Raw genomic sequence first — 9,706 nt, 5'->3', positions numbered from 1 at the left:
CATCTGTATAACTTGTATTTCTTTTAATATGCAATGCCAACCTAATTTTTTGTTTGTGTTCTTTTTTCAATTGTTCATGAACATTAATAATGTGTTAACTGTTGATATTTATAGCCTTTTTTCTTCTTTGCTGTGAATACCACTGTCACTCTAATATAATTAATGTAAATGTGTTTGTGCGAATAAAATATTGTCTATTGCCTATTGTCTATAGCTATTGTCTATAATTGTAATCAATTTAACTATTGTAAGTTTATTGTCTTAATTTTGTATGCCATAACCATTTAATGTAAATGTGTTTGTGCGAATAAAATATTGTCTTGGACTACTGATATGCATACCTAAAAACAAAAAGAAAAATATCATAAAATAGTGATTGAAAGATTCATAACACTTTGAAAGAATAATTCAGACACGTGTTACATGGGGAGCATGTTTGTTTACAAATAATAATGTCACGTGATCGTGCACTGACCTCGCATGCTGCATCGCCCTTACAATTCACTAATACATGTACATAACCATTTTCATGCAAACATGCAACGTGAATGTGATTGATTATCAAATAATACAAAAATAATGCATGAACCGTTGAAGAAGAAATTATTTCATCAAATAGATTGGATTTTCACTTTCGACACGAATAGGTCGAGTTGACATTCCTGTCATCGGAGATAGTATTGAGATAAATGGGATAAAACGGACCGTCAAAAAGGTCTAGAGAAGCACATCAGTAGAACCTTAACATAAATAAGTAATACTTACCAACATTTCTCTAATTGATAACCTATAGAACTGAAATTTCACAAAAATACCGGTAAATAATTTTGTTGTGATGCTGGTTAAATTGGCGCTAAATAAATATTCTTACTCCTATTGCTTCATGTAAAAAAAAAATGTATAGAATTGAATTCGACTACAGTTCAGAATAAAAAAACGTGAATATGCAAAAGCCAGGTAATATCTTAATGATAAAGTGTGTATAAATTTTCGTAAACGAAGTTACCCGTATACTTCACCAAGAATTATATTTGAGCGCATTTCTGTATGTGTGATTTGGTTGGTTTATGTAACATAATTTAGACTGGGATCCTGGCTAATCCTGACCTTACGACGCGCAGCTAGATTGGGCCGGATCCCAGGCTAATCGTAGAACTCAGGGTAACGGAATTTTTTGCGTTGCTATTAGATCATTGAGGCCATCTATTTTTATTGCGGGTTCCACATATTTAAATCGGAATCATAGAAAAAATGGAATGTTGTGAGCAGAATCAAAACAGAAATGATGAACACTGCAACATTTCCAGCAAAATATAAATACGATGGAGGATCTGTATATTCACATTATTTGTAAAACTCTCCTTATTCATGTGAAGCGTGTGCTTTACATCGAGGCTTATTCTTTACATCGAGGCTTATTTTGCTAATCATTGACGCCACAGTACTTCAACCAATCAGACAATGTTTATTTGGGGCATTCGATCGATTTTAACTCAGATTTTGGAATATTTCAATCGAAATTATAGAAAAATGGAATGTTGCTGGTACATATAAAATAGAAAATGATGAATACTTTTAGCTAAAGATAATTTGGATGGGGGTTCTGTGTATTCACATTATTTGCACAACTCTCCTTATTGATGCCATATTTTGGAATTTCCGTGACCTAAATGGTTCGCGAAAATTAATATTTTTATATATAGTATAGTAAATACAGATCTGTTTTATTATTGCGATTATGTAGCTTTTAGACTGAAAAGCAATTTTGATTTTTGCGATATTAAGAAAAATCCTGTTAAATTCTTATAAAATATTTCAAAGTAAGTTTAAGTTATTTTGATTCTAACCCTGTCGCGTTTTTCGCAATAATAATAACTTCACAATTAACTCTAAATTTACAGAAATTTGTAAACGAATCAAAATACTTTTTTTCTAATCTTTTTTTTATCGAATCTTTGTTTCTTATTATAAGTTATTTATCTATCAAATATGCTTCACTAATTGGCTAAAATAGACAACTTTTGAGTTTGGTGCATTACCGTCAAAAAACTTTGATTTGAGTAAACATCGATCATGCGTTTAATGGCGTCGTGACTTCCGTTCCTATGATGAGCTATTGGTTAAAACGATAATGATCTATTGCACGAATTTTTTATCAAATTAAATTCGTATAATTGATATTCAGCACTCCTTTAAAAGGGATTTGTGCTGGAGTACTTACGGAACAAATATGTTTTTCTAGTTTATTCTGCATACTAACGATCACAAAGACGCTTGATGAACTTTGATAGCGCAGGGATATCTACCTTAGGACATGTACATGTAGCTCATCAGCTGAATAATGGGTGCTCCGGTATGTGATAAAAAACACACTTTTGTTGTACTGTTTATTTGCAGGCATTATAGAAGCATACAAATCGCTCGACTAAGACATGTGTCCCCGTGCTTGTATTGTATGCCCTTAAATATTTCAGTTATATACGTGTTTCTCGTTTCTCGTTTTATCTATTTACTGCAGGGTTTGTTACTCGTGCTGTGTGGATGCAGTAGAATGTGTCCCCGTGCTTGTAGTGTATGCCCTTATATATTTCAGTTATATACGTGTTTCTCGTTTCTCGTTTTATCTATTGTCTATTTTTCAGATAATGCTTTAAATGCGTAAATTTCCTACAATGAGACATCAGTATAAATAAAGCTAGATAGAGGTATTATATCAATTCATATGTGTTATTTGCTTTTTATTTGAACTGTTTGGGGCCAGTACTTTATCAAATTATAACCAACTGCAGAATAATGTTGTTCTGTGGTTGTTAGTGCCTCTTCTTATAGTGACTGGTTGTGCTTGATATTCTCAATGAATCAAATTTGATACAATTTTGTAACCTCGAAAGCGAAATAAAATTAAGTCTTGTTGCTAAAATGTATGGTTACACATGGGACAAAACAAAAACCGATTGATGGAAGAAAGTTTTGTTTTCTTGCACTACAATATAACGTGTATATTTCGAATGATTTTGACACAGCTAATTATACCACTCACTGCTTGGAACATATAAAGACCTGCTAGGGGAGGTTTAAGCGCTCGTTAACATGTTTAACACCACCACATTCTTTATTCGCATGCCCCAAGGCAAAAGCCTATCGTTCAGTGATTGTTGTTAGTTCAAGTTTTCTTAATGTAATTGTCTCATATTTTCATGACGGGGCCTCTTATAGCCGACAAAACGGTATACGTCTTTTTTTTTTATTGTAAAAGGCCTTACGGTTTCCTATAACAGTTTACTCCATCATTTGAATAGCTGTCTCAAGGGGAATCACCAGAACTATCATATTAAATGCGCATTACTTGCCTTTTATGTTGTGCGTCTACTATTAACAACTATGAAAAAGAGCATGTAATGTATGGATATGTCTAGAGTTATCTAAATAATATTCGATTAACAACATCTGTATTGTTAAGAACTTACTTGGATCACAATTGAAGATATACCTCAAACGCGTTTATACATGAAGCTCATGTAAAAATGTTAGTGTGAATTTCACATGAATTTAGATTTACATGAATATAACGTGAATCGAGATTTACCCGAATTTCACGTGAATTAAGATTTACCCGACTTTCACGTGAACATTGCAAACAAAAAGGTCTTTTACATGATTGAATTTTATTTGGAAAATTAGAAATATTAATTTAGTTATTTTACTTTAAAACATTTCATGAATTTCGCGTGATAAATATGACATGTGATTTTCAAGTGAATTTCACCTAGAGTCACGTGAAACTCACATGACCTGATTAAACGTGTGTGTTTAACGTATTAGCTCGTATGAGATGAATTTCAAGGGAATTTCTAGTAAATTGCCTGTCTAGCGATATATGTAAAGGTGTTATCATGACATTTGAAACATTGCATACGAATATATCATGTACTGTTTACGCCAAAATAAAAATGCACGTAATATAGCTTATATTCCTTTGTCATGAATGGAATGCATGTTAGTTCATGGGCCTTTCCTTGGATGTTCCGACACAGTCATTTATTACATAATTTGTATTATAAATCTCAAAATAAAACATCAAGAGTCAACTTATGTAGGTAATTGTGTTATCTATAGCATTAATATTCGTTGTTCATTTCCTTGTATTAAGTAAGTACAATACCTTTCATCAATCACTATAAACATGTTTAAAGCTATATATTTATTTTTATATATCAATTTAAATTCCTAAAATGAAATGCTTGTTAGTCAATCAAATTGAAGTTTGAAATCGGACTACCTAAAGTAGTTCAAGTTATTTGTAAGAAAATATCTCCAGTGCATAAAATGTGTGGTTCCTATGATGTAATGCTTATATATAATTGCTGTATCCATTTCTAAAATAAACAGACGACAAATGCAAGAATTTTTTGTTTAATTATGTAAGAAATATTATGTAATATGTACTATTATTTTTTATAAATTTACGATATAGGTATATGTATTCAAGACCTAATAGAGCTCGTTAATTCACAATTTAGTGACTTTTCAACTAGCACTCAAAAACAAATACTTTACTTTGACGCTTGGATGACTGGGTAATTCATGTTGCGAATATCATGTTTATAGTCAGAGAAAACTCGAGCAACACTCGATTTAACTTAAGGTGGCTCGGGACTATTCGAAGTTTCTATCAGAAGTGCCGTATTTTTTTTTTGGTTATTTTATTCTTTACAGAAAGTGAATCAAATTGGTCGAAAACAATAGTGGGTCACGGACCATTTAAGGTATGTAAAAGGGACCATTTTTCAATGTAATGATATAGGGAAATAGAAGTGTTGACATATTTTTAGTGGAATATCAAAAAATCGTTCTATGACACTTGGTCCAAAAATTTGCTATAAAAACTGAAATATATCTTCAAAGAATGATCAAATGAAAAACCTAAGTCACCGATAAAGGAAAAAAAAAATTGCCTTAAAACCCAAATTTTGGCTGGAAAATGGTGAAAATGGGTGAAATGTCATTTACAAATACGGATATCAACGAAAATATTCTATTTGTCACAGAACGAAAATGATTTAACATTTTTAATCAATCAAAATATTTTTTAAAAATTATATCGAATTTACAACTGTTTACAAATACTTTTGTAATTCATGCGTGAAATTATAAATTATGCGCAGTCGAATATTCCCGAGCCACTTTAATCTATGTTTGATTTTTACAAAAAGACAGAAATAAAAAAAAATACGACACTGTTATATTCCTTACTTGGAACAGACATTTCTTTATGTTGATAAAGGTGGTTCAAACCTAGATTTAGCGGTATCTAAACCTCGCACTTTGATAATCAATAGCAAGAGATGGTTATACATGTATCAATGGAAAAAGCAAGTATGATATCGATATTTTACTAACGAACACTACAGCACTATGACGAAAACACATAACAGAAACAAAAATCAACGAACGGTATACAACGCACAACGTCCTGAATCATCCATACGTTGGTTATACCCTAGTTAATTCAAGTAAACATTTACGACTAATTTGATTTTCAAATTGGTATAAATTTCCATATATAAATTGTTGCATGTATTACTATCTTTCAAACAAAAATTAAAGTTCATTGCACAGCAGAAATGATTGCACTTACAGTGAAAATGCATCACATTTATATTTAAAAAAAGTATCGCATTCAGTTATTAATACTATAGGGGGGATTATGAATTCATCTGCTTTAGTTTCATTGTTTTGGACTTTAATTCTTTTATTTTACACCAAAAAGCTCTATTTTAATGAAATTGTGTTTAAAAATACATTCAATTATTTTGTTGGTATTTTCAAAACGTTAATTAACGCAGTTTTCGCATAATCCTTTATTCTTAAACAGTTATTCCCCGCCTATGACAGTAAAAACAAACTACATTTTGTAACTGTATTCGTACTTTTCATACACTGACCTCTGTATATGTATATACATTGTCAATACACGACTGAATATTACGAAATTGTTTTATGTAATATTTTAATATTTGCCACTGAACTGTAAAACGCTATATATATATATATGTATTCAGATATATCAGTAGAGAACACTGATGGATGTATTTTTCAGACTTATATATATATATCAAGCAATGAAATAATAAATGACAGAGCAAACGGCATACATTGTTTTAAACCCAAGTAGGTAAAATTACAAGACGCTTGTTTAATTAAGTCCCAGTAATTTTGTCACTGGTAACATTTACATTAAATATCTATTTAGCTACATTTTTTGGTACAAAAAAGTCATGCATAAAAAACTTTATAGGTTTATGTTTCTACTTTAATGCTCCGTTAATGTTTTATGAATCATTAGTGTCTAAAGATAGTTCATATCTATCATAAGTATCCCAAATATTTTGAATATTTATAATAGATAATATGTGTATGCATGTGCATGCATATATTAATAAATAACCAAGTAAAGAGAAAAGTATTTTAAAAAAATCAATGAAAAGTATATCGAATGAATTAAAAGATATGTGACACTGTACAATCGGAAGATACGAATGTGCAATCAGCAAAAAAAATGTTAAACAGCAATCGGATTTTTACATAACGCAATATTTTAGGTTCTGGTCGAGGGGTTATTCACTTGTAAATTTATCATTTGATAGGCTGGTTTTATTTTTGCTATATTTTATTCTGTTTGACTATCCATTTAAGAATTCGAAAACAAAATTGATATATTTCGAATTCTTTTTTCATAGATTTTTTTTAACGGTCACATGGGTCATTATGTTTTCTATATCGTCAGATCTTGGAGTTGTTAATTGGTGCTTATATCAAGTTTAATTTTAAATTTATTTAAAATATGTATTGCAATACAGTTATGCAAACTTATTATACTACATCCAGGGGCTACAATTGACTTCATTGTACATGCTTGTAAGAGACTGTGTTCGACGTCTGAATAGTAGTCCCGGGGTATGTGTACGTATTGATATTTGAGTTTGAGAGAACATGTCTTTTTATAAGTAATCAGCTATGTGCTAACTTTGAATACCTTTAAACCTTTTATTCCGCGAAATAGTGTCAATATAATGAGCCGGGCCATTTTCGATATTTTTTAAAGATTATTCGTAATATTTAGTATTTGTGATACAGTTGCTTCAGTGTTGTTGTAGGTGGAAATTTAATAACTACCTAACATGTTAACCCCCACATATTCCTTGAGAACTGAAATATGTAGCCTATCAGTGGTTGTCTTTGGTTGCTGTCGGTCGTTTATATTTGTTGGTCATAAGTTTTTCGTGTGATTGTTCTACATTTTTGTCATTTCTGCGACTTACATATACAACTTCACTATATGGGCTTTGCTCAATATAAGACTTACACTTTCTAGCATCCAAGACATTTGGACACTGGGGATAAAAGAGGAACGAAAGATACCAGAAGTACAGTCAAACTCATAAATCGAAAATAAACTGACAACGCCATGGCTAAAAGTGAAAAGGACAAACAGACGAATAACAGTACGCATAAACAACACGAACCCAACCAAAAACTAGGGATGATCGCAGGTGCTCCGGAAGGGTTAGCAGATCCTACTCCACATGTGTGATAAATGTCTCAATGGAATTAACACGACATCTTCTTGACTTTATTTTATAAACCCGTTTTACGATTCACAGACCGGCAACTCGTAATCAATCACAAAAATGCATACACACACCTCGCTGGTATCCGTAGCACTACAAACAGCTTAGAGTCTGAAAAGACCAGATTTTGTGCTCGACCAGTAAAATTGAGCACTATTTTTTCTCGAAAGAACTTAACTGTACTCGATTAGTTTTTGAGATATAAGCCAAAATCTTCATTTGACCGTTATGTTCTATTTTTAGCCATGGCGGCCATGTTTGTCAATGGATCAAAACTTTGGATACAATTTATAAACAAAATACCCTAAGGAACATTTAGTTCAAGTTTGAAAGTAACTGGCCCGGTAGTTTCAGAAGAAAAGATTTTTAATAGTTTACGACGACAGACGTCGATAGATGACGACAACAGACCAAGTGCCAAGTGATGGCTTAAGCTCACATGGAGCCTGTCGGGCCCCGGTAAGCTAATGATACCTTTGTTTTGATAAAACAAGAATTAAGTGTAATCCTGATAATAGAACTTTCATAAACATCCTTGATAACATTTTAAAAAAAGAAATGAGTACCAAAGTTCGGTCAACATTTATTTTATTCAAATTTATATATGTCATGGCACACAAGAAGTACTTTAATAAGATTAAATAACTTCCGTGCATGCGTGTCTTACAGGTATTTAACTCTTGTATTACGTATCTTGTGAACTCAAAAGGCCTTGAGATTTAAGTTTAAGGGCATATCCAACAGTTATGTCTCACCGTAGAATTTTTCCCCTTTAAAATATAACGGCTATATATTTACCTGCTTAAATTAAATATGTAATAAAAATATACCTTCATGTGCTACTTTTTTAGTAAAATGAGGTAGAAATTTCAGATAATTGCTCAAAATTCGGATTTGTGGACGTATTTAACTCCCGACAGACATGCATATCTTTTGGGTTTTTAAAAGATAAACACAAGCTGTTTTTTGCTAAATTATTTATAAATTCTCTATTATATAGATATTCTATAAATTTATGAAATATTTTGTTTAGAAGTTACTCAAATTTATCAAATGTTTAGGAATGTAAAAAATGTGTCTCAGTTTGACGACGCCAAAACAACATATTAGTACGTTAGCAACGTCATTACCTCCCCTGTAACAGTAACGTATGGCCTTAACATGATGTTTTTATTTTAAAGGAATTTTAATTAGAATTTAATACACTCTTGGAGGTGTGATCTTTTTAATGAGTGTGTTCCAAGCAGGGGTGTATTGCTTAACTCTTCACCACTAATTAGAAGAACAATTTTAATAATTTCTTAAACGTTTGATCTCTTTTTGATATATTCATATAATATATAAAAAGGGAACAAACTACTTTAAAGAAATTATATAACCATATCAGATATATTATATACCACATTATAAGACCCTTCCGTATAGCATCAGTCCATTCACATGTATGTATGTTCACCTAATTGTTATTGAACAACTGCATTAAAAAGAAATGGAGAATATGTAGCTCCAAATAAAACTGATAGCAGACTTGTAGAGTAATTAGTATTCTAATATAAGATTGAATCACACAATTACAGTGATTTTGTTAGCTTTTGTTCCCTCATTAAAAAGATAATTACTGAACTATTGTATGTAACAATGCAACCTAGACAAGACAAGACATACAAATACTTTATTAGAGTCTCACCTCAAAATTGACATACATTTATACATTTATAAAATTACAGTAATATTTAAAACAACATGAGCCACTCTAAAAAGAGTTATGAGAGACTATAAAATTTCTACAAAACACATTATTATCTAAAATTATATAAAATACCTTTTCTTTTTAATAATACATCATAGCAGATTTTGGCTAAAAAGTAACACACATTTTCATCAGTGAATAAAAATTTGAATTTATCATCATCAGACAAATTAACAAAATCACAATTAAAAGAGCTAGCATGTCTAAATAAAATAGCTCGTAAATCTGCATATACTGGGCAGTTAATTAAGACATGTTTCTCATCTTCAATAAAGTTATTTTTCTTACATTGCTCATTAAAACATAATCTATTGTCAACCATAAT

Source organism: Mytilus trossulus, unplaced genomic scaffold (assembly GCF_036588685.1).
Source record: "Mytilus trossulus isolate FHL-02 unplaced genomic scaffold, PNRI_Mtr1.1.1.hap1 h1tg000085l___fragment_1__unscaffolded, whole genome shotgun sequence".
Classification (NCBI taxonomy): Eukaryota; Metazoa; Mollusca; class Bivalvia; order Mytilida; family Mytilidae; genus Mytilus; species Mytilus trossulus.
Note: the sequence above shows the minus strand (reverse complement) of the source record.